Below are 25839 nucleotides of genomic sequence, written 5' to 3' on the forward strand. Positions count from 1 at the left end.
ATTTTTAGGCCCAATTCCTGTTATATACTAGGCACTTAAATTTTTGTTGTTGTTGTTCATTCACTGCCCCCTTCAAATTCATTTTGTACAGAAATGACAAAATGATCTTCCTGATGCACAGCTTTCATTATATTCATTGCTCTAGTACCTTAAAAGATTTCTCTTTTCTTATCAGCTAAAGTTTTATTGCCTTACCTTGGCATTCAAAGTCATCCATATTTAACTTGAATGTGATATTTTAGCCTTGTTCCCTTCTATGAAACTAAATTATTCAGCATTTCCTGGATTTATTCCCTATTTTCCTCCTTCTGTGGCATAGAAAATGTTATTCTCTCTATCTGGAATAAATCATCTCCTCATTCCTTACCTCTATTCCATCATTAGTCTCCAAGACTTCTTTCAAGGCCTGGATCTAATGGTACTTCCTACCAAAAATCTCCACCTGAAAGTCCCCTTGCTTTACAAGAACTCACTTAGTACTTTGTTAGTAATAGTTATATTGTTTAATTTGCATTCATACTAATATTTTGAGTAGGTATTACAAATATTATTCTCATCATTTTATAGATGAGGAAATTGAGAATTAGAGTGAAATAAAATTACCTGCTATAGATCACATTAGTGAGGATGGATTTGATCCACCAGCTCTTCTAAAGTACATGCACCTTTTCCACTGTATCCCACCACTAACTTGTCTATGATTTTTGTCATAATTAGTCATTTAAACAATCAATTCTTCCTTTACAATTTGTATCAGTTGTGGATAAAACCAGGAGCTGTTATTCAAGGATTTAGTTACTTTCCACAACTATGGAATTATAGTTTTATGCTTGCTTGTCAATTCATACAGGATGAAGTTTAATGTTTTGGCTCTTTTAAAAATGTCATAATAATTTCTACTCTGTTGTGCTCTAAATCAGCAGAATTTCCCCCTTTATGGTGCTGGAAAAATGTTGTGAATGTGTGTCTCAACCAGAAAGCTGTGACTCATACATTTCGTTTCATTCCAGATGGTACTCATTCTCTGGGGAGGGGGAAGAGAGTTGGAAAAGGGGAGAAGTACAAAGAAAAAAATACATAAGATATATAAAAATATAAAAATAACTTTTCCAAATATCTTTTGCTATGTAAAATGCAACAGGTATGGAATCATAATTATGACAACTTAATAAGGATAAAAATAGCAAGTGGTTTACGGAATCCTAAGGAACTGAATGTATGCCAGAAATTGACTATTCAGTAGCTAGAAGTTGTAAGGAAGAAGAAGGAGGAGAAGGAGATAAAGAGAAAGAGGAGAAGGGAGCAGCAGGAGGAGGAGCAGGAGGAAGAGGAAAAGGAGGAGGAGAAGAAAAAGGAGAAGGAGGGGAAGGGGAAGAGAAGGATGAGTAGAAGATGATAATGATGACAATTATAACAAAGAACTAATAATTAATCTAAAGTGTAGAAACAAAGAACCTATAAATATAAATAGAAGTGCTGAAGTCAATGTATCATGATGCTGCAAGGGTAACTCATGCTTTGTTTATTTCCTAGAATTTTTTGAAGGAACGTAGTATTTATATGGATAAAGGAGAAGCAGAAGTACTTTCACCTGCATTTCAAAAAAATAAAGCTACTATAAGATTGATAGAGACATTTTATTCTGGTCTATATATAGACCCATTCATTCATTTAATCAACAAGCATTTATTGGGTGCTTGCTTGCTGCCAGGCCCTATATGATAATTGTTGCATTCCAACTTAATAGCAATAGGCAATAAAATATTTTCCTATATGGAAGCATGTTGCTCATAAGGCTTTGAATTTAAAACTTTTGTCATTTGGATAAATGCATGTTCAAGGAAATTTTTAAATCTTTGGGTGGTGATAAACTCTTCTAGGAATGGATTAATATACAAGGAATGGACAGAGAGTAGAAAGCAACATGTGTGTTCTGCCATGGGCAAGTAGCTTAGGAAGGAAATTGATCCAGCTTAGGCTTACAACTGATTTACTCTCAATTGAGGATTAGTGCTTCTAAATATCTGACCAAGCTCTAAGCAACCAACCATGCTTGCTTCAGTTGCCTTCATGGCCATCATTGATCTCATCAGCTCATTATAATAGATAACATCTTGTAGTAAATACCCTCCAAACTCATCATTTACCCTTAATTTTATTTGGACCATCTCCTGAGATGATTTTACCAAGATGTGTCCTCTGTACATGCTACAGCATTTTGAAACCACAGGTAAGAAAGACGTTAGATATATATTGTCCAAGGAAGTATAAAGCAGTTATTCAGAGTGCATTCCTAGCCTGATGAAATCAGTGACAATCCTTTCCTCTAACTCCTCCTTTATTATCAGACAATACTGATCTATTTCTTTGTCTTGGAAAAAACTAAAGTCACGTGATATTTAAATGTCATATCCCTTGTATACACAGGCAAAACATCCATATAACATTTTTTCTTTGTTCAGAATCATCTCTCTGAAGCTTCCCTTCCACTTATGTTTCCTATGCCAAATTACACTCCTACCCTTTGGATACTCCCTTACTCCTCAGAATTCTCTTCCTCAAAGAATGACTTTGTCATTCAGAAAAGCATCTCACCCAAGTAATTCTCCTTCATTTCAGGAAATACCCCTTCTAGTAATAGAAAATTTCCACTTGAAAAATCTTCCTCCTAAAATACTTTCTCTAGCCCTTTAGAAAATCCTTTCTACCATGATATCTTTTGACAGTCCTGGATAACTATTCCTGGAAATCATAACCTTCCAGCTATTGTCATTGACCTTTAATTGCAGTGCAACTCCCTAAACACTTCTTTCCCGTATGTTTGCTCATCATCAAATTTTAATCAGCTCTTACTGATTTTATAGTCATGACAATACTCATTAGTCAAAATATCTAAAGTATAAAAGAAACCAGAGCTTATCTAGTGAAAATCAGGCAATGGGCCTAATAAAATTTAGTATTTCATACCTTTCCTTTCTTGTTTAGTTGCTCATTGTTAGTGAAGAAATGCCAAGTGCATTTGCTAAAGGCATGTGCTTGCTTCTTCCTCTAAAGGGGCCAGATTTTTCATATTACATGAGATGAAAAGTGAAGAAAACATTGCATCACAGCAGAGGTGGTGAATCCCTACTTGTAATGGGCTGAAGTTCGAGTTGATGCACTGAGGTCCCAAGCACGTGAGGCTAAATAGTAATTGGACCATACTCTATTAATACACGCTTGGAGAAAGAATGGCCACCGCCCACAATACACCGCAAGTTCTGATGTATTATATAGGAAATGATGTAGGGATGATTTTGGTGGGTGGAGAGAGAGGGGCAGAGAGAGAGAGGCAGAGAGACTGCTGGCTGGCTTTGTGTCACAATTGCTCACATTCCCCTTCACCTCCACAAAGAATAAAGATTGAAGATTTTCCCTTAACCTGAATTCCTGACTCCGGCTGATTTTAAAATATGTGGTCATCACATCTACTTACTAGACATTCACTAGATTGGGATTTACTAGAAATTGTTTGGGGAGGATGGAAGTTTCAGCCTTCATATGTCTGAGATCCAGGAAAGTCCTAGATGTAGCCAGAAAGGAGAGGACCAAGCTTAAAAGCCATAACCAACTAAAATTTATGTGGAGTGTGGAAATCTGAGCCTTTGAAAACAATTAAGATTTGTAGTTTAGCAAGATTTTATACTGCCCTTTAAACTGAATAAGGACAAAGAAAAAAGATAGAAAAGGGAATAAGAAGAAAAGAGGGGAAGTATAGAATGACCTATTGAAGGAATAAATGTGTCAACAAGGACCATTTCAGGGAAGATGTAAAAAGATACAGGAAGGGGCAGCTAGATGGCACAGTGAATAGAGCACCAGCCCTGAAGTCAGGAGGACCTGATTTCAAATCTGATCTCAGACACTTAACACTTCCTAGCTGTGTGACCCTGAGCAAGTCATTTAACCTCAACTGCCTCAGCAAAAGAAGAAGAAGATGATGATGATGATGGTGATACAGGAGGCTAAAACATGGATCAGCTCTTCCTAATGTGGGATGTTACATGACAATATAATAATTTTTAAAAGAAATAGGAGGAAATGTGGTAGGGGATTAAGTTCGTAATATTAGTTCTTAATAGTATCTTTTGGCCAAAGGGAAATATTGCATACCTAATACTATCTGAACTTATTTGAAAGACTGAATAGATATAATGGAGCTCTACTTGAACATATTTGAATGTAAATCATTTAGCATTTTTCTTTTATGAGATATAGATAAATAGATATGGATATATCATATTTACTACCTACCTCTATCTGTAACCTATTTATGGCTTCTAGATATGAAGATCTTTATTATTGTTAATAGGCATTCAATCTAGACTATACATAAAATACCATAAATTCTGTTTTGTTAGTGACTGTCACAGTCCTTTTAATCTTCCTCTCTGGAACATCTGAAGAGCTAATCTTTCCTTTTCTCTCAAAGTCATCTCAAGTCATTATGGTCTCGAATGTTATCTCATCACTTCTTTTCTCATGCCATTAGATGTTGCTCATCTTCATTTCTCCTATCATTGGACTTTTCCATTACTCCTTCCCCCAACCCCCAATGTGCATTTCCACAAATTAAATACTTAATAAATATTTTTGAAATAAATTAATGTGTTTGGAATTAAAATTAAGTATAAATAAGATCATCTTGTTGACAGTGTTGCAACCTTTACCTTAATGAATATATGCTAAGGGTGCAACCTGGGTTGGGAACAATCACTAGTGATCCAACTCACCTATTTGATGCATAGAGTTATGGATAGGTATATAATTATGTGAAAGAAATAGGAAGGGGAATGAGCTGAATCCAATAGACTATTATGGAAGAAGTGATAATGAAAGAGTACAATTGTACTTAAAGGCCAAAATTCCCTAAGAAATTTTGGGGAAAAAAAGGATACATACAAATATCAAAGCAAAAAGGTTCCTGCACTCAAGATGTTTACATCCCAACAGGAGATAAAATATTCATATATCTGAATCTATACAAAACACTTACAAAGAAATAAGAGATGTGTTCTGGGGTGGAACCAAGATGGCAAAGCCAAGAAGCTGTTCCAACTCTCTCAGTTTGTCTTAAAAGCCACATGAAACCAAGCCTCTGAACAGAGTCTGATGGAATGAAACCACTCTCCCACTCAAGATAGACTGGAAAAACTTCAAGAAAAGTCAATCTCACTGGGTGAAAAGGGGGTTCATCCCAGGTCAGATAAATTATGGGAAAGCTGGTGAGAGGTTCTCAATCACAGCAAATCAGCAACTTAGACCCTAAGTCTTGGCTCAGTAGAGGAGCAAATCTGTGGGGTAGCTCCCAGTCCCAGCTCAGAAGGCAAACTCTGGGAAACCAAGTTGTTTCATGAAAAGGGCAGGCAAAGCTACCCCCTACAAACACAAAGGGCCCCTGTGCTCAAATCCAAGGCTCAGAACTGCACAGGAAGCTTGGGACAGCACCCCCTTTGCCCCAGGAGCAGAATTCAACCATAAAAGTATTAAAAAGAGGAAATACCAAAAAGAAAGAAAATGAGCAAGAAACAGAAAATAACCTTGATGGTAGAAAGTTACTATGGTGACAGGGCAAATCAAAACAAGCTCAGATGAGGACAGAATTTCCACAGCGGAACTCTCAAAGAGTGATATGAATTGATTTCAAGCCCAAAAAGTCTTCTTGGAAGTGCTCATACAAGACTTTAAAAGGCAAATAAGAGAGGTAGAAAAAAAGAGAAAGGAAAAGGTATGCATGACAGAGTCAACAACTTCGAAAAGGAAAGGGAAAAAATTGCCTGAAAACACCTCCTGAAACAATAGTATTACCAAATTGGGGGAAAAAAAGATATAGAAAGTCTAACTAAGAAAATCACACATTAAAAGCTAAAACAGGGTAAATTGAAGCTAATGACTTTGTGAGACAGCAAGAATCAGTCAAACAATTTTTTTAAATGAACAAATGGAAGAAAATGTGAAATATCTCATTGGAAAGACAACCAATCTGGAAAATAGATTCAGAGGAGACAATTTTAAATTTTTTTAGCATCCCTGAAGGTCATGACTTTAAAAAAAGAGTCTGGATAGCTTCTACAAGAAATTATTAAGAAAAATTGTCCCAATAGTCTAGAAACAGAGGGGGGAAGTAATGATTGATAGAATACATTGAATACCTTCAGAAAGAAATCCCACAAGGAAAACCCCAAGGAATATTGTTGCAAAAGTCCAAAACTGCAATCTCAAAGAAAAAACATTGCAAGCAAACAGAAAAAAAAACAATTAAAATATCAAGGAGCAAGAGTCAGGATTACCCAGAACCTTGCAGCTTCTACAGTGAAAGATCTGAGCATATGAACTACCATATCGAAGAAGGCAAAGGACCTAGGATTACAACCAAGCATTATATACCCAGTAAGATTCAGCATCATATTTCAGGAAAGGTGATGCAGTTTCAATGAAGTAAGAGATTTTCAATCATTTCTATTTGAAAAAACAGAACTAAACAGAAAATTTAATCTACAAACACAGGATTCAATTAAAGCATAGAAATATAAACAGGAAAAATATTATTTAAAGGTTAAACTATATCCAGAGATGAAAATGATATCTGTGACTCTTTGAGAACTATATCACTGAGCAGACAGAGGAGGATATCACATGGACTGAGGTTGTGAATGGACTCTGAGGTGATTACATCAAAGAAAAAACATTTCTACCTAAGAGGTAGAAAAAGGTTTGTACTAGAAAAAGAGGAAAGGGAAGGTCTAATGGGGAAATTAGCTCACCTGAAGAGCTGCAAATGACCTACTACAAAGAAATAAAAGATAACTTTGAGGAAAGACCAAAGCAACTGGGAGACAAGAAAAACATTATAGAAAATAATATTTGACTTGAATCTTGAAAGAAATCAGGGATTTCAAGAGAGTAAAAGATGTAAAAGTGTAAAAGAAGGTGAATTCTATACATGGGCTATAACGAATGCAAAGATATAAAGATAAGAAATGAAGAGTCATGATGTATGAAGCACTAAAGACCAGTTTGGTTGAACTGTGGAATATGTGAAGATGGATCATATAACATATAACATGGAGACAGGATAATATGGAACATGTTAAATGTTCAATAAAGTATATAAACTATATAAAGTATATATACTTTATTGTATATATACTTTATTGAACATTTATTATATACTTATATACTATATAAACTATATAAAAGCAAGAATGCTTATTAAGAATTAGCCAAGACTTCTGATCTCTGAATTCTATAAAGTTAAAGCATAATCCCTTATACTATAATTTGGATTTACTAATATAGGATGGGATTGTAAGAGTTAGGGCTTAGATTTACAATATTTAATATAATGTCTTGCACTGAATACATGTTTAATAAATAGTTGTTGGTTATATTTTATTTCACTTGGAACTCAAGCTATTTTTGAGAGAACTAATGGATGATGGATAATCTGAGGCAATCAAATAACACCACCTACATATTCTGTTCTATCATGGTATATTGAAAAGAATATTGGATTTTGAAGCAGAAGACTTGGATTCAAATCCTATCTTCTGCCTGCTATTTAGTCTTGGTTTCCTTATCTAGATTTCTACAATGAAAATGCTAAAACTACATTACTTTTAAGGACCTTTCTAGTTCTAAATTTATGATCTTAAATTTTATGAATTTTTTCTGATGTTACCAAACAGCTGATCAGAGGGAAAGAAATTTTCTATTAACCCTTGCAAGAATAGTCAATATTTCTTCAAATTTGCATTATATCTTTTGATAATATAGCAGAAAAAGATGTTCTCTCTTTCTCCACAGACATGAAGTATTGACATGAACAAATGATAGAGATAATGTACATCTACTGGAATCTTATTGTATTCCTGTTTTCTCTTTCCAGGAGAAATATCTTTAGACTGCAAGGACAGAACAAATATATTCAAATCAAAACAATTACTCTAGATGTGCTCAATGGGTAGGTCAGTTCTACTGAAAAAAATATATTTTAGAGATAACTGCATCCACATAGACTTTGACTCCAAAATTTTTAATTTTGAGAGAAATATGCATCTTTTGGAAGGATCTGGCTTCCTATAAAATCCATATAAATGCTACCACAAAGGTGGAAATTTATCTAAAGAGATGGCTCTGATTTAATCCTATGTTTCACAACACAAAAAGTATGAGTATGACAGGTAAACATATCTTATACTTATTTACATGGAAAGAGGCAGTTATGAATAATTTGTCTTGCTCACTGAACTTGTAAAAATCCAGCAACATATATTGCAATAGAAGTAATAATACAAAAGTCTAGTTGGTGAGAGATTGCTTTTATCCTACATTTTAGGAGATCAGAAGACTTATCCAATCATTTCTGCTGATTTCAAAATTTTTCTCTCTTGAAATAATAATTTTTGTTTTTATTTTTTAAATGGCCATTCTTCCACTCTGAGCAAGGAGAAATACCATCATTAATTCTCAGAGTACTTTCCCAGATTTATGGTTATCTATCAATTGGGGGCGGAGCGGCATTTCTTACTTCTCAGACTAGCATGTAACTGGCAGGCTTTTGTAGATCTCAAGTTTCAGCCATTCATTTAGAGAAAGTATTATTTAGTAAAGACATTGGCTCATTAGAAGCTGGGGAAATGACCTAAGGCTGTCAGGAGTACTATTCTTAAACTTAAGTCTATGAAGGTAGGAGTCTCTGCCACCAACCTGGATCTTGCCCAGCATCTGCTTGCAGTTTGGACTGCATTTCCTTGGTGCATCCCATTACGGATAACATGACATAGAGTTGCCTGTGGTACCTTTTCCTTTTGGACAAAAAATTAATATCCTTCATTTTCTGTGTATAACTTTGACATGTAGTCTAGTCTATTGACTGGCCTTCATCAAGTAGTGCCACTCTAACTCAGTCTATCCTTATAATTTTTTGTAAGGAAAAATACGTTGCACAACTGAAATGTTGTTAACAATTGTGATTTGGGTTGTGGTGCTTTCCTAGCCAAGGTGGAAAAGATAAAGAATTTTATTTGCCTAATCCTTCTTGTTGAATCAAAACCTGTGTAGTCTTAGGCTTGAGAAGTGACACAAGTATTAATAGCATTTCCAGATTTGCATATTATTGCAGACATAAAAATGAAAAGTTAAGGAATAATCATAGTGTAAGACATATTATCAAAAGATGAGATCTTGGATTAAAAGTGGAAGAGAATTTAGAGACTTGTAATCTAAGATCTTAGTTTTATAGCTAAGTAAATTGAGACATAGATAGATGAGATATTTTTTTCTAAGTCAGAGAAGTAAAAAGGATTTAAAATAGTATTTAAATTCAAATTCTGTAGTCTAAAGTCATCAATTTTTCCTTCCTGATTCTGAGGAAGAATAAACAATGCTAAACAAATATTGCCTTAAATTTATTACGGTGTCATTGGGGCAAGAAGGCCCAAGTTTTCACACTTTACTTGACTAAATGTCCAATAATCCCTTACATCAGGAGTTTTTCCTTATAGGTGATCTAAATCTATCTTGCTTCAGTTTCTAATAAATTTATGCTTCATGAACTGATGCTAAGTGAAATGAGCAGAACCAGGAGATCATTATACATGGCAACAACAAGACCATATGATGATCAATTCTGATGGACATGGCTTTCTTCAACAATAAGATGATTCAAACTAGTTTCTACTGTTCCGTGATGAAGAGAGCCATCTACACCCAGAGAGAGAACTGTGGGAATTAAGTGTGGTTCACAACATAGCATTTTCACTCTTTTTGTTGATGCTTGCTTGCATTTTATTTTCTTTCTCAGATTTTATTTTTCCTTTTTGATCTGATTTTTCTTGTGCAGCAAGATAACTATATAAATATGTATATGTATATTGGATTGAACATATATTTTAACATATTTAACATGTATTGGACTACTTGATATCTAGAGGAGGGGGAAGGAGGGGAAAACTTGGGGGAAAAAAGTTTTGTAAAAGTCAATGTAGAGAAATTACCCATGCATATGTTTTGTAAATAAAAAGCTGTAATAAAAAAATAAATAAATGTATGCTTCATTGAGATTGTGCCTTTATTTTTATATATAGTTTCTGGAACAGTGCTGTGTAAAAAGAAGAAATAACTAGTGCTGCTGTGCACTCAGACAGTCTTGGCTTAGAGCCAGGAAAGTCTGGATTCAAATACAGTCTCAGACAGCTCTTAGTTATATGGCCCTGCAAAAGTTAATTAAACTCTTTGCTTCAATTGCATCAAGTATAAAATGGTGCTAACACTTGCCCCTTGTGTACTTTCCCAAGGGATAATTTATGTAAGAGAGACTTTGGCACAGTGCCTGACACATAGTGGTATAATATAAAATTTTATCTCCCTTACATTAGCTTTAATAAATGTCAATTGAATTGAGTTGAATCATTCAATCAACAAGTGTTCATTAATTGCTTATGAAAGGATGTGCTATGTACAGAGAAAAGAAAAACAAAAGTCCCTACCCTCAAAGTGTTTACAATCTATCTGAAGAGATACAATGAATGTAAATATGTATGAATATGTATGTGGATGCATAGACATAAAATGATAGATAGATAGATAGATAGATAGACAGACAGATAGATAGACAGATAGACAGATAATCCCCAACTGCTAGTGCCCTCCCCTCCAAACTGACTTTAAATATTATTTATTATTTTTTTAGACAAGATCTTGCTATCCCACCAAACTAGAAATTCAGCAACCACTCATGGATTGGTATCAAAAGTTTGACCTGTCCCATTTTTCAGTTCAGCATACCCCTCCTTAGACAGTCTGATGTCCTCTCCTACCCTCTCTAAGGGGCTTACCATATTGGAATTCAAAGATGTGTGAGTTATCACATGTTCTGGATATGTTTTGTAGGAAAGTATGTCACAGATATTTGGGAGGAATATTTGTACCAACTGATCTTACTTTACCACATTATAAATTATATATATATATATATATATAATATATATATATATATATATACACACACATATATATGTGTATATATGTATATATGTGTGTGTGTATATATATATACATATATATACATATGTATATATTATGATTATAAATGTCACTATAAAAGCTGATTAAGTCTGGCTGAGTAATTTATTACAGGCTATAATCAAGGAGAAAGCACACCAGAAGGGATTCATTAGGTATAGGATTAGAAAGTAAACTACCAATCCCTACAGGAGGAATCACCAGTCATATTTAAGATGTCTGACTTGTCAGAGGAAATGAGAGTTGAGATAGTAGCTCAAGAGCATGTTCTACATTTATATTATAATTATTTTCATTTATAAAGCAAATTCTATGTGCCAGTAATTGTGTCAATCACTGGAAATACAAAGAAAGAAAGAGACATTTCAGTACCTGTACTTGAATAATTCACAATCTAAACAGGGAGAAAACATACACAAGTATACATAAAGTCCAAAAAGGATAAATTTGAAATAATTTAGCTTGGAGAAAACAGTATAAAAGTTGGAATTTTATCTGGAACTTGAACAAAGCCCAGGAAGTAAAGAATCAGAAATAAAGAGAGAAAATATTCCATGCATGAGGAACAGCCAATGAAAATGCCTAGAATTAAGAAATGGAGTGCTTTGTTCAAGAAAGAGTAAAGAAGTCAGGGTCACCATATCAATGAACATGTGTGTGAAGGAGGAAATGAGGTATAAATGTAAGAAGATAGGAAAGGTAGAGGGCAGAGTAGATTGTAAAAGATTTCTTAAATTACCAAGGTATTTTTTAATTTAATCCTGTAATTAATGTAAGTCACTGTAATTTATTGAGTAGGGGGATGACATAGGCAGTCCTTAGACTTAGGGAAATCAATTTGGTAGTTAAATAAAGGATGGACTAGAAAGGGGAGAGAATTATAGCAGTCAGAGCAATCAGGAAGTTCTTACAATGGTACAGTCATGAGTTGGGTGATGAGAGCTTAGGTGGTAGCAGTATCAGAGGGAAAAAAAGAATGCATTCAAGGGATGCTATGAAGGTAAAATCTATAGTTCTTGGCGATAGAAATGATAATAGAGAATGAGAGATAGTGAAGAGTCAAAGATGACACCCGGGTTAGGAAATTGGGAGGTTGGTAGTAATAGCAGAGTTTGGAAGGGAAGAGATTTTGGAATAAAAATAATGAATTCATTTTTGGACACAATGAGTTTAAGATATCTTAGTAGTAGCAAAAAACTGGAAATTTCAAGGATGCCCATCATTTGGGCAAAAGCTAAATAAGTTGTGGTATATGATCACGTTGTAATATGACTGTGCTATAAAAATGATGAGTTCAATGATCTTATAAAAATAGATAGACTTGCATAAAATAAAGAAAAGCAAAGTGAGCAGAACCAAGAAAATATCATATACAATACTGGCAATATTATATAAGAAAAGCTTTGAGTAAGCATCATTTTAATATCACAAATACCAAATTTAACTACAAAGGATATATGAAGGCAGATGCTGTCTACATTCAGAGAAACAACTGATAAATAAAAATATGTATAGAATGATTTTACATATGTACACATACACACACAAATACACACACACACACACACACACATACACATATATTAGTCTCTAATTATAGCCATCTTGGACAGAGAAGAAAAAAAGAAATTAACATGTATCATTATTATATATTTGAAGGGAATAATATCAAATTGTATATAATAGATTTGTAGTTTTATGTGCAGTGATCTCTTTATTATGTTATTATTATATTATAGAAGTGCTTATTTTATTTTATAAAATAAATATTTTTATATGTCTATAGAATATCTAATTTGTGTTGACTAATTAACAGTTAGAGATGTAATTCTGAAAGTCAGCAGAGAGGTCAGATGTAAACAAAAATATACTAGAAAATTATCAGCATTGAGATGATAATTGAATCCATGAAAGCTGATTAACTAAACAGGTGAAGTTGTATGACAGGAAAAGAAGGATCATATCAAAGCAATAGTTAGCAGATGTGACCTGAATATAAAGCAAAAGATACAGAGAGGACAAGTCAGGTATGGAGAACCAGGAGAAAATAGAGTCCGGAAAACCTAGAGAGAAGAAAGTATCAGAGATGTTGATTCATACTGTCAAGAGCTACAGAGAGAATTCATCCCTTAAGAAGGATAAGGATTGAGAAAAAGTGATTGGATATGACAGCTATCTGGTTATGGCAACTACTAGTTCTGAAGAAGACATTTCAATTGATGAAGTCAGAAGCCAGATTATAGAGAGTTAAGAAGAAAGTGAGAAAAAAAGAAGTGTGGGCACCTATTGCTGATCACCTCAAGGAGTTTAGCCACAAAAAGCAAAAAAAGGATTTAAGATAATAGTTATCAAGGATTAGAAAGATCAAGTGAGTGTTGTTTGTTCAATTTAAGGTATGCTTGCAAGCAGTATGGAAGCAGCCAGTAAACAGAGGTAGAGTGGAGATAAGCAAGATAGTAATAGAGAAGAGAATCTGCTGAAGGAGAAAGAATGTAATGGGATCACTTGCTTGAGTGGAGGGTTTGATTTTGCCAAAGAGCAGCCATTTCTTTGTGGGAGGTAGAAGTGAAAGAGTACATAGTAGTAAAAACAAGTCATTTGGATAATATGAGATGAAGAAAAGAGAACAGGGACTAAAAGTTTTCAGTAAATTATGAAGCAAGGATTTCTTTTTAGAGAGTGGGGGAAAGGAAATAATGAGAAATAATGAGGAAGGATAGAAGGCTTGGAATAATGATAATGGTGAGCTAATTTAGGTAGTGAAAAAGGATTTTCTGGACAGATAGGTGTTACAGTGGCTAGAGTTTGGGGCCTGGAGTCAGGAAAACTCAAATTTGGCCTAGATATTTCCTAGTTGTGTGACCCTGGGCAAGTCACTTAACTTTAATTGCCTCACTTTCCTCATATGTAAAATAAGCTGGAGAAGAAATGGCAAACCATTCTATTATCTTTATGAAGAAAAGCCCACATTGGTCATGAGATTGAACAACAGAAGAATTTCATAACAGCGGTGAGGGCCTAGTTGAGATTTTACAATGCACATTAGTAGTGGATTCATTCAGAATCATTCAGGATATCCAAGACTGATGCTTAGCAAATTATATTTGACTATAAGTGAATAAGTAATTCAAGAGAAGCAGATAGTATAGTCTCAGCTTGATGGGAAAAGATGCCCTTATGTCAAGCCATATACTAGCCAAACTTTCCTTAAACTGGTTCACCAAAGGGTGAAAGGAGAATGTGGCTAGTATATTTGCTGATGGCCTGAGAGAGAATTCAATAGATTGGGAGTTGACAACACATAAAAGGTTGCAAGAAATTGGAGGAAAGAAAATTAGGACGTATCTGAAATGGGGATATCTTGTTCCATGAAACTGAAACTAGACAGAGAGGCAGATGTAAAATGGAGTGAGCTGAGACTCCAGTGTCTGCCTTCTATAAAGGAAAGCCTTGGGAGGACTTTGGTATTCCACTCTCCAACCCGCCCAATAGAGTGGAGAAGAGGTTGCAGGAGGTGATGTTAATCAAAACTTGAATTAGCAGCCCAGTTGTCTCTTTAGAAAGGAGGTTAATGTATGAGCTTAACCTACAAGGGACGCATCTTATTCAATAGAGTTAAACCAGGCAGAGTAGTAAATTGACTTCAGACTCTATTGCTATGAGAAATTTTTTAAAGAATAGCTTCCATTTCCTGCTTTAAAAAAACATATTCAGAACCATATTTTTGGTCTGCCATGATCCTAGAATCAAAAATTTATAGAAAGAAAACCCAAAGGATTTCCAGTTGAATACCTTAATTTTCTCAGTGAAGAAACAGGTGCACAAATTTTAAATGACTCACCTAGGACCAAATAAGTAGTAAATGGAAGAAGCTTAATAGGATTCTACTTTGACTTCAAAGTCATCAAAACTTTTACTATATTAAGAGACATCTATATTTCTAGCTTTTATGAATCTATAGCCTTCTGATTCACTACAATTTTCATTATTTTGTGTGGCTTTGTTCTTCCTAGTGTGGTATGTCTGTCCCAGTAATTGATTTTTTCCATCCCTATGCTTATTGCCTACTTCAGTTAATGCAATACCTGTACCTCTAACCTCAAGTTGTGTAGAAGAACTTTCAAGCTCACCAGAATCCTTACTTCCCAGAGACAACTGCACATACTGTACATCCTTGTCTATCATTGAGGATAGGCAGATAGATGAACGAAATACTAGGAGTTTTCTGTGCATCAAGCATGCCAAGAAAGAAGATTAAAGACCAGGAGCCAGTAGAATATTTTGTGAATTCATCATTAACCATTTTTTGGTGTTGTGTAAAAGTCTTCTGAAGTAAAAAAAAAAAAAAAAAAGTTCACTCTATAAATGCAAACTAGTTCTCCAAACACAGCATCTTGGATTTGACCCAACATTTGATTTTCCCAGAGCCAATGTTCACTACAACGACTAATATGGTCAGCGACAAATAAATCTTCCCAACCGAAACCACGTACTTGTGGTTAACAGTTTAATCTTTTAGGAGTCTTTTGGCATTGCATTTTAACAATTCTGCCAAGATACACATGACCCATCACTTCAAAAAGATTTCTTCCCTACTGCTGTTTCAGCAGTCAGCCAGCTATAAACATGAACAATGAAAAGCATTCTGAACATTAGCATGGAAGACAAAAAATCAATTTTATTAAATCAGAAGAACTTTGATTTTGAAAGAAGTTTTCAATCACTAAAATTTCCTTTTCCTAATTGTGTTCCTTTAGGGAGCTATTGTGGTTTCAGGGATGGAGGATAAAAGTGAGAGTTAGGAACTCCTCCTTCTAATGCTGATTCAGCTTTTCATTTCCCTGAGTGACCTTGTATGAGCCCCTTCCTTCCTCTCTCTCAGTTTCATTGTCTTTAAATATGTGAATAATCTTAAAATGCTTCATAAGGGGATTAGGAGATGTAAATATACTGGTCTTCATTGTTTGTGGTATCAGTGAATAGGCATAGTACTGATCATTGACAACTAAAAAATAAATTCTGTACAAGATAGATTTTCATTCCATTATTCCATTTTCCTCTCTCTCTCTATCTTTATCTATCTATATAGATATAAATACATGGAGGGTAGGTAGGTAAATAGAGAGAGAGATAGAAAGATAAACCGGTGGATGGATGGATGGAAGGATTGCCACCTTCCTTTTTTTCTGGACACATCAGTGATGTAAATAGATTTAAATGGCCAGAAGAATGAATGAAAGAAAGAAACCTCTGCACAATCCACAAATATTGAAAATGAAATGATCTTAAATACCTGAAACTTATGATGGCACAATGTCATGTAATTTTCTAATGAAGTTGTTCAGTAACTTGGAGTTTAAAAATTAAGAAACAATTTAATCTTTTCAATATAATCAAGTTATTTTTATGGCTTCATGTCATTGATTTTTTTTTTTCTGAATACCATGGTCTTTTTTTTTTTTGAGTTCCTTCATTTCCATAAACTCTTGATATTTCTATAGTTTTCTTGGAAACATATTTCAAGTTGTGTTAAACAATCTAACATGGAGCATGCTCATAGATAATTAACTTGACCATGGGAACTTGGAGTGGAATTTGGAAAAGACTTTCCTTCACCGTGGCAAAGTGATCATGAGGCTAGAAAAAGACAAAGGAAAATGAATCACTGGTTTGAAGGCAGGAATGTTCTTCTTTGTGAGTTCAGACCCAGCTTGAGATTCTTATTAGCTGTGTGATCCTTGGCAAATCATTTAACTTTGCTTGCCTCAGTTTTGTCATTTGTGAAATGAGCTAAAGCAGGAAATGTCAAAGCACTACAAGGTCTTTGCCAAGAAAATTGCAGAAAGGGTCAAACATGACTGAACTAACAAATGAATTGAACATTAATGATATTACAGGTAAATAAATTATCAGTGTGAAAAAGATCAAAAAGTAAAAATAAATCAGTCATATTAGTCTGAATATGGAGGTTATATAAAGAAAATGGAAATATGGAAAAGGTATACATGGGTTTGTGTATTATGATAAATATTTATGGGTATATTTGAGAACAAGTCAAAAATAATAATAATACCAACAATAATAATGACTTTTCTTCACAATAATCAAGAGAGGTGCTATTATTCTCCCCATTTTACAGATAAAGAGACTGAGAGTGAAAATGAGAAAAGATATTTGACCAGGACCACACTGCTAGTAAAGTATCTGAGACAGGATTTGAAACTGGGTGTTCCTTACTCCAGAACCAGCACTCTTATCTACTGTGCCAGAAAAGAGTCAAAATAAGAGAGAATGCAGAGAATTTTAGTTAGATCTAGAAGGAACCTCAGAATAATCTAGTGAAACCTCATCATTTTACCACTGAGGAAACTGGGATCTAGAACTACTAAGTGACTTGGCCAAGATAACATTGAAGAAAAGTCAGAACCAGGATTCATGTTTAGTGTTTAATACACATAAGAGGTGCTTGATAAGTGTTTCTTGAATTGAATTGAAACTCACATCTTTGATTTCTAAAGTCAAATCACTATCAATAACAATACTGTGATATCTATTTTTTTAAAAAATAGTTCCAGGTCAAGAAATAAGGTGTAATGTTTTGAGGTTTTTTTGTTTTTTGTTTTTTTTTGTTTTTTTTTTTGGGGGGGGGAGAGGTGGCTTTTTTTTTTTTTTGCTGAGACAATTGCAGTTAAGTGACTTACCCAGGGTCACACAGTAAGGAAGTGTTAAGTGTCTGAGACTAGATTTGAACTCAGGTTCTCCTGACTTCAGGGATGGTGCTCTATCCATTGCACCAACTAGTTGTCCCAATAAGGTGAAATGTAAACATGAAACAAATAAAAATAGAGACTAACTCTCCATCACTGTCTCCTCTTGTAGTAACTCTCCTCACATTGCTTTAGTTTGAATAATGGATTCTCTTGTTCTTTTTGACAGAAACCTAAATTCAATGTGGTTTTCCTTATATGGCATTGAAGAAGTATTTCATCATTGTATTTCCATGCAGTTTATTCACAGAACTTTACACAAAGTAGATTATATTGTTGGTAGTAGTTTTGGGGACAATATATACTCATTATCCTTGTTGTTGGTTTTGTAGATCTCTGTACCTAGAAACATTTGAATATTACTTCTAATTACCACTATGGGCAGCAAACAAATTCAGCATTTTTTTTTCAGCTGTGTAGCTAAATTCTAGTCATTCTCTTTACACAGTGGCAGAGAGATAAATGGGCCTTATCATCAAAACAATATTTATAAAGATTATAACTGAGATGTCACACACTATCCTCATAAAACAGCTATCTACAGTTGAAAAAAATTCTAGAAGCCGCATTATTTTCCCTATAGTACCAGGAATGGGTGTGGACAGTGGGTGGCAGTGGCAGCTTGCAAAGGCCTCAGCTCACAGGAGTTCTTTGTACTTACTCTGAGGAAGGACTCTGTTGCTCTAGCACACTACATCTTACAGCTACAGAAAGGTAGGGACACTCTTAAAAGTTCCAGGACAGAAAAGAGTATTTACAGTCAGGTCCCTCGAGGAATCTCTGAAAACAGTTGCATAAAATGTATGAAGCTTGTAACAATACGCCCTCCATCCTAGAAACAGAGCCCTTTTTTAAATACTTAGAATTTCCAATGCACTACACAGAGAAAAGTTAAATAATCAACCCCTTCAAGGAGATTAAATTTGAATTAGTCAATTCTCCATGAACTCAAGCAAAGTGAAATGTATTAAGTACAAGTAATAGCAATGTTGTAGAATGCTCAGCTGTGAATAACTTTGCTATTCTTAGCAACATTGATTCAGGACTACTCTGAAAGACTTATGATGAAAAGAGAAACAATTGCATCTGATTCCTATTGAAGAATTCTCTCTCTCTCTCTCTTTTTCTCTTTCTGTTCCCTATTTTTTTTTTTACAACTTATAGAAATGTTTTGCTTAATATCATGTGTTTTCTTAATGGGTCTTGTGAGAGGGGATAAGGGAGAGAATCTGATATTCAATGTTTTAAAGTAACTGTAAAAATTGTTTTAAAAGTAATGGGAAAATTAAATTTTTTAAAAAAAAATAAATATGGCTGCATTGGTTTTGTTTATGCAAAACCTTTTCAATTTCAAATAATCAAAATTATCCATTTAACTTACTATGATCCTCTGGAGGAAAGAATATGAGACTGATGACTTTTCTCAGTTCTGTTTCATTTAAATCTAATTCCCTCACAAACCAAAATATTACTCTCTTGATATGATTTTTCCTTTTTTTAACAAAGAAAGAAGAACAACAATCTGTGATTTGGTAGCTGCTCTGTGCATCTATTGTTATTGCTGCTTCTTTTTTGTTGTTGTTGTTTTTCTTTTCTTCCTTTTCCACATGTGGTCATTCTCTCCAGGTAGGGCATCATACTCTTACATGTGAATTCTCTGTCCAAAAGGATATAACTTTTGGTCACTTATTTTGTGAGGTATTTTAATGTTTGGGGATTAGATATTTTTTTCTTTGAAAATTTTATTTGTCAAAAAGCTGGAACAATTTGCTCTATCCTGTGGAATTTTTATTTATGCTTTCTTGAAATATGGCTCTAAATAAAAAGGATTTTCAAAAACCTATTATTATTTAAATATGCCTAATTGACAACACCTTTAAATTGATATCACTCTGACTTTCACTGAACTGCCAGTATAAGCCCTACCCCAAGATTCTATTGATCATTGTTTGGATTTTGATATCTTAAAGTGAATGAAAATAGCAATATGTTTCTGTTCTAGCCAGATACTCTGAGGGTCTTCCCTCCTAGACTGACACTTTTATGATGGTAAACTAGGCTATCTTTTGTTTCATTTACTACCTAGCCTTTAGTCATTGTGTGGCCTTCTGTAAACAAACTGGTGATGAGGACCTGGTAACTAGTTGGGTTTGGCAGAAAAGCCCAGAGTATGATGAGATTAAATGCTCTCTAAGGCAAGCAGGGGAGGGCAATGTTTGGGATCAGGTCAGCTTTATAGTCCCATTCCCATGGAGGTCTTAGATAACCCCATTTTACTGTATCCAATCAGAAAGCCAAGTTATAATGTCAAACCTGAACATAAATTTCCCCTATAAATCTATCCATGACCTATGTCATCTTTGCTGAATCCTTATTAAAGTTAACATCCTGCCTAGTGGTATCTTTCTCCTCACCTCCTCTCCCCATGTCTCTTGGTGTCTTTCCTTTCACCTCCATCCCCATGCTTCATAATGTCTTTCCCTTGGTATATCTAACTAACTCTTTTAGGGTGCCAAACTCCTCTATTAATTTAGCTTGCCAGCTAATGGTATAAACCCACCTCATGGTGTAGTCTCTTTCTCCTGTTTAATTGTGAGATCCACTGGGGAACTTGTCTTTTCCATTGTTATATGTGTGTTTGTATGTATTATGTTGAGAATATAGTGATATGGCCCATACTCTTCTCAAAATGGTTTTATAAATATACACACAAAAATAGGATTATAAAAATATCAATTATATTTAAAAAGTTATAAAGATATCTTTAAAAGACAAGTTCACAGAATGCAGGTTAAGAACACTTTTATTAGATGATTCCTAGTATTCCTTCAACTTCTTCTACTTTAAGGTGTTGGGATTAAGGATGCTTCTAGGCTTCTCCTAAAGCATCTGGTTTGCTGAAGTAGCTATTACTGCAGCCCTAGTCCTCAACCCTAATTAAATTTCTTAAATTCCAAGTATAAAGAAATAACTAATTATTCTTTATATGCTAAAAACATTAAAGGCATAAGGTACACGATGTTTAAAAAACTGGTATTAAGATGGGAAATTGCAAGGAAAATTGCAAGGGAGAAAAAACAAGTTTAGGTGGAGGAAAAAGTTAATGAAGAAAGGAAAGAGTCAACATTAACATCAAAATTCCAAACACTAAATAGTTTGAAGGGTGATGCTGCCAACAGAAACAGAATAAGTTTTGGAGAAAAATGAGAAAGAAATAGGAAAACTGTAAAGAAATGGTATAAGAAGTTGGAATTATAGTTCTGTTGCTTATTTCAGAATAGGTAAAGATCTAGAAGCCAGGTGTATAAATGTGATATTTGCATGTTGACATATGACAATTTTTCTCAGAATTGCCCTATGTACTTTTTCCAAAGATCCATCACTCTAATTGAATTATTGTAGAGAACTCGTGATGGGAAAATACCCTCCTTTGATATTTATTGGCAACTCTTGTCACAGAATTTAGAGAATAACCATGGCCACCAAAATATTGTTATTATTATATTTGCCATTATATTTATCAATATTTTTACTCTACATTATTTCACCAATCTATTTTCATTTTAGATTACAAACTTCCAAATAAATGATAGCTATCAAAATGCAAGGTCATAAAGCTGGAAAGCATAGCTTACCAGCTCAACAGCAGAATTGGTAACTAAAAGAAAAGCCCCAACAAGCTAGAACTTTAGTAGATATAGCAAGATAAAATGAAATAGATAAGTTTAAGATGTTCCATTGGGTGTTAAAAAAAAAAAAAGTAGAATGTGCAAGAACAGGATGGGGATAAATGGACAGATGAATTTTTTTTTAATTCATGAAATACTTTGTTGAGTAATTGATAGCCTCAATGAATATTGTGTTTTGATAATAGACAGAAACTATGCTTGATGAGACAGCTCTGGCAGACTTTTCAAAATGAAGAATATTAATGGCATAATCAACCCAACTTGAGAGTTTCTGTTTGTCTAGGGAAGAGCATCATAATGGAGTAGTTGCACTTAAATCTGGATTCAAATTTATTTGTGATATGTACAATCTTTGTGACCTGAGACAAGACAAATTTAACTCCATTGAACTTGTTTTTCTCATCTGTAAGATGGAGATTTTGGATTACATGGTGTTTGAGATTTTATACAATTAACACATCTATAAGTCTATGACTCAATTTCTTATTGACATCTTAGAATTTAGCTAGTCTATCTATCTATATATTTATATTTTTGAGTAGATATTAATAACAGTTAAAAATTATTATAAAAACACTGAGATGTGTAGTGGATTATATATGCCCATTTAATAGCGAATAATAGGATTTGGCAAGTAAAACAAAGAAACAACCTTGAGTCCTATTTTCAGCTACATTGTTAAAGATATGGTACCCAGAATGAGGGAGGTGTAACTTACACCTACAATAATGTAACCTACTATACTCTGCCCAAGTCACACTATATTTAGAATGTTAAAGTATAGTTCAGAGTTCCAAAATTTGGTAATAATACTGAGTAGCTAAAGCATAACCTGAGAAGAATAATCAGGATGGGGAGAAGACACAAAGTCATGCTGCATGAGAATCAATTGTGAAAAATAAGGCAATTAACTTGGAAAGATTTGATGGAGGAAGAAAGGTGAGGAATGACAATGTTTTCAAGTATTTAAAGATTGTTTATTTTATGTGGAAGAAGAATTTTGATTTGTTCTTTCTGACCCCAGATGACAAAATTAGGAGAAATGGTCAATGTAGTTTTGATATAAGGTGAGGAAAGCTTTGTTAAATTTAGAGTTATCTAAAAATAGAATGGGCTACTTCAGGAGTGATATCTTTTGCATATCTCATAATCCAATTTACATATAGATTTGACCACATTTAGTTTTGGGAGTTACCCCAAAGTCAATAATTCTTTGGTTCATTATGCCTATACCCAGAGCTATCTCCAAGAAATCTTCAAATAGACTTGTTTTCAATAGATTTCCTCATGTTGCATGGATGAGAGATGAGCTCCTACCTAATGCAACCATTAAAAATTCTAGGGAAAAGGGAACCTCGTTCCATAACTGAAATCCATTCCTAAGTCTTCTGTTCTCTCTGTTAAATAACAAATATGAGAAGGGAAAATGAGGTAAATGAATCTGTTCCTTAATATAGTGACCTTAAACAAGGCCAATTGAAAAGGAATGATTCCATATAGTCTAGAAATCCACCAATTCATTTTGGAACAACTCTAAGTCATTCATATTTAAAGAATCCTGCTGTGTGTAAGGCATAGTGAATGAAGGACCACTGTAATATTTGCTGACTGCTAACAATCAGATGAGAAGAATGAAACTTTGTTGTCTACTAAGCAACAAATATTTGGTTAATTTGTGACAATATCCCCACACAGGAAAATGAATAACAGAAAGCTGAAAATAAGAAGTAACAGTCTATTGCAATATTGAGAGAGAAAATAAGGCACTTGAAAAAAAAAAAAAAGCTTCACCCAAAAGTGCCCACCAGTAAAAAAAATAATTTTCAGAAAAGAATTAAAAAAGAAGTTTGATAACTGGAAGAGCAGAATTTATAGGCTCCCATTGCAATAATAAGCTAATGATGGATGGTCATGAAATTATATCTTCTTTATAGACAGGGAAAGAAATGTGTGATATTGAAATGGCCATGAAACTTTTTAATTGATAAACTGATTAAACTAATAAGCTATTATGTAAAGCCAGCAAGGTGGATCAGATTTACAATATAGCAATCCCTGTTTTTCTCCTCCAAACTACATATAAATCCTATCAAGATTTCAAATACCCATGTAATTGAGACACTAAATATGTTGAGATTGGTGAAATGTGTTGGAGCATGTCTTCTTCTGGCTTTCACCTCTAAAATATGGAGATTAAGAAGTCCAACCCAACAGTGAATATTATTGGGGTCAAATGAATCCCAAGAGGATCTATTATGGTGAAGGGAGAAATATTACAGGAACAATGTGTTATGCTTATATGATTCAGGAAGGACCTGAAGTTCAAGTTTCTAGGATATCCAATAGTTTTGGGCCATAGATATATAGTGATGCCTTTCATGAGTATGATTTTGGGTCTCAGACTAGGACATTTCAATATGTCAATAATTTAACAAAGTAGAAATTGTGGACTTCATGAACAACAATATTAGTGATCCTGCCAAACAGAAGAGTCTAAAAAGATCACACAATTCTAGAATTTGCTCAGTTTGTTAAAAAAAAAAAAAAAACTTTATTGATAATAGAAATGAAAGGAAGTTTGAAAAGCTCAGGGATGACTCACAGAAAAAAAAGTCAGATATCAAAAAAGCAAAGCTAATACTGATAGGAGAACCCTTGGTCTCTTTGGGAAAAGGCTTGAATAAGGCAATTTGGTACTTGTGTTAAATTTTTTTAAAATAGTCAATGAATTTCCAAACTGAACCCTACAAGGATTTTTTAAAAAATCTGAATAACTGAAGAAAAGATTTTCTTCTTCTCTGAGCATGAGAATTCCCTTGCTTATATTTGAGGATGTAATCATTTTTACTTTTGCTTTTTATTTTTGAGAGAGACTTAAACAGTTGTCATGAAGAACAAACTGGAATTTCATTATTTAAGGAAATGAACATACCCAAACCCTTTCCTTACACATGCGTACACACACTCAAAAAAATAAAACTGCTCTATAAATCTTGCCATGTACTTTTAAAAAGTGTTTTTATGTAAAAATACAATAGAATCATCTTTTTCTATATTTTTATTATTGTGACATCCTTTGTTATCACTGCCAGTTTTATTTCCTCATTTCTTTGTGAAGCCAAAAATGAAGATAAATTGAATAGAAAATGGCAATTTCATTTATAAAATGTGGGTCTCATAGTTATTCTATCCATAAGAGAAAGAACTTAAAATAACATTGGGCATTGAAATTCTACTATTGAGTCTGCAGTGCTATATCCAAGAATTCTATTTGTCACTTTTACTTATTTTTAGGTTCAGAAATTTTCCAAGATTTCCCTATAGTTATTAATTTGATTTGGAGATATTTTCATTGATTATCCTGGATAGTAACATTATTTATTACTGCATATTCTGTGGGGAAAAAGTTAATTTATTATTGGTTGACAGTGGCTGAATATAACATTTTAATAAAATAAAATAGTTTAAAACTCAAAAAACAATATTTACTGAGGTGTCCTTAGTCACTATGGCACAAATTGCTAATGACAACAAAGCACAGTTTTAAGGCATTCTCAATCTTCCAATAGCAAGAAAAACCTGAATTTTGTATTTATCCCCAATATATAATTGTACACAATGTAACAGAATCCTCCTTTGTGCTTATACAATTTTGATCAATCAATTCTATAGATGCACAATTAGAATATACAATAGTAAAATTAAAGGAAGGAAAGAGAAATGTAAAAATGATTTTAAAAATGAAAGACAAGGTAAAAGGATTGAAGAGCCTCACAAAAAGAAATATATTCAATGTCTCTAGAATTTAAAGTCTCTTCCTATAGGATTACAATTCACAGACATATTGTAAAAAAGCTATACTTAGCTCACTTCATAATCATTTATTGCAGCATTTAGACATCTCTCTTGAACTGCCCCAGCTTCTGCCATGCTAAAACAAGTTTAGTCTACCTCCAAGGAAAATCATATACAAATTTTTACTGAATTACTACTTATCAGAGATGTTGAAGGGTCAATTGCTCTTTAAATATTCATTGGGGTAGTTCTCTGAAGTCTTTTGATTATATAACTATCTCTACTTCCCCCAGTCTTCTTGATTTTTCACCAGTGTCTTGGTCCTGAGGTGCAAATTTGTGAAGGAAATTGGGAAAGCTTGAAATGTATCAACCTACTCTGCCATCTTCCCAGAATCCTCCTCCAAGTTTTAATTTCTTGAGGGAAAAATACTTTTAAAAAAAATCCTCATCTTCTTCAATGTTGTTATTATTAAAATTGTTATTGACACTATTGTTAAGTTAATAAATTAGTAATAGCTGGTG

General features: G+C 33.7%; 1 pseudogene; it reads left to right on the forward strand.

Annotated features, from left to right (window-relative positions):
• The first annotated feature begins 2176 nt into the window (after positions 1-2176).
• On the forward strand, positions 2177-24055 carry LOC127546542 (UDP-glucuronic acid decarboxylase 1-like; annotated as a pseudogene).
• Positions 24056-25839: the final 1784 nt, after the last annotated feature.

The sequence above is a fragment of the Antechinus flavipes genome, chromosome 1 (assembly GCF_016432865.1).
Source record: "Antechinus flavipes isolate AdamAnt ecotype Samford, QLD, Australia chromosome 1, AdamAnt_v2, whole genome shotgun sequence".
Classification (NCBI taxonomy): Eukaryota; Metazoa; Chordata; class Mammalia; order Dasyuromorphia; family Dasyuridae; genus Antechinus; species Antechinus flavipes.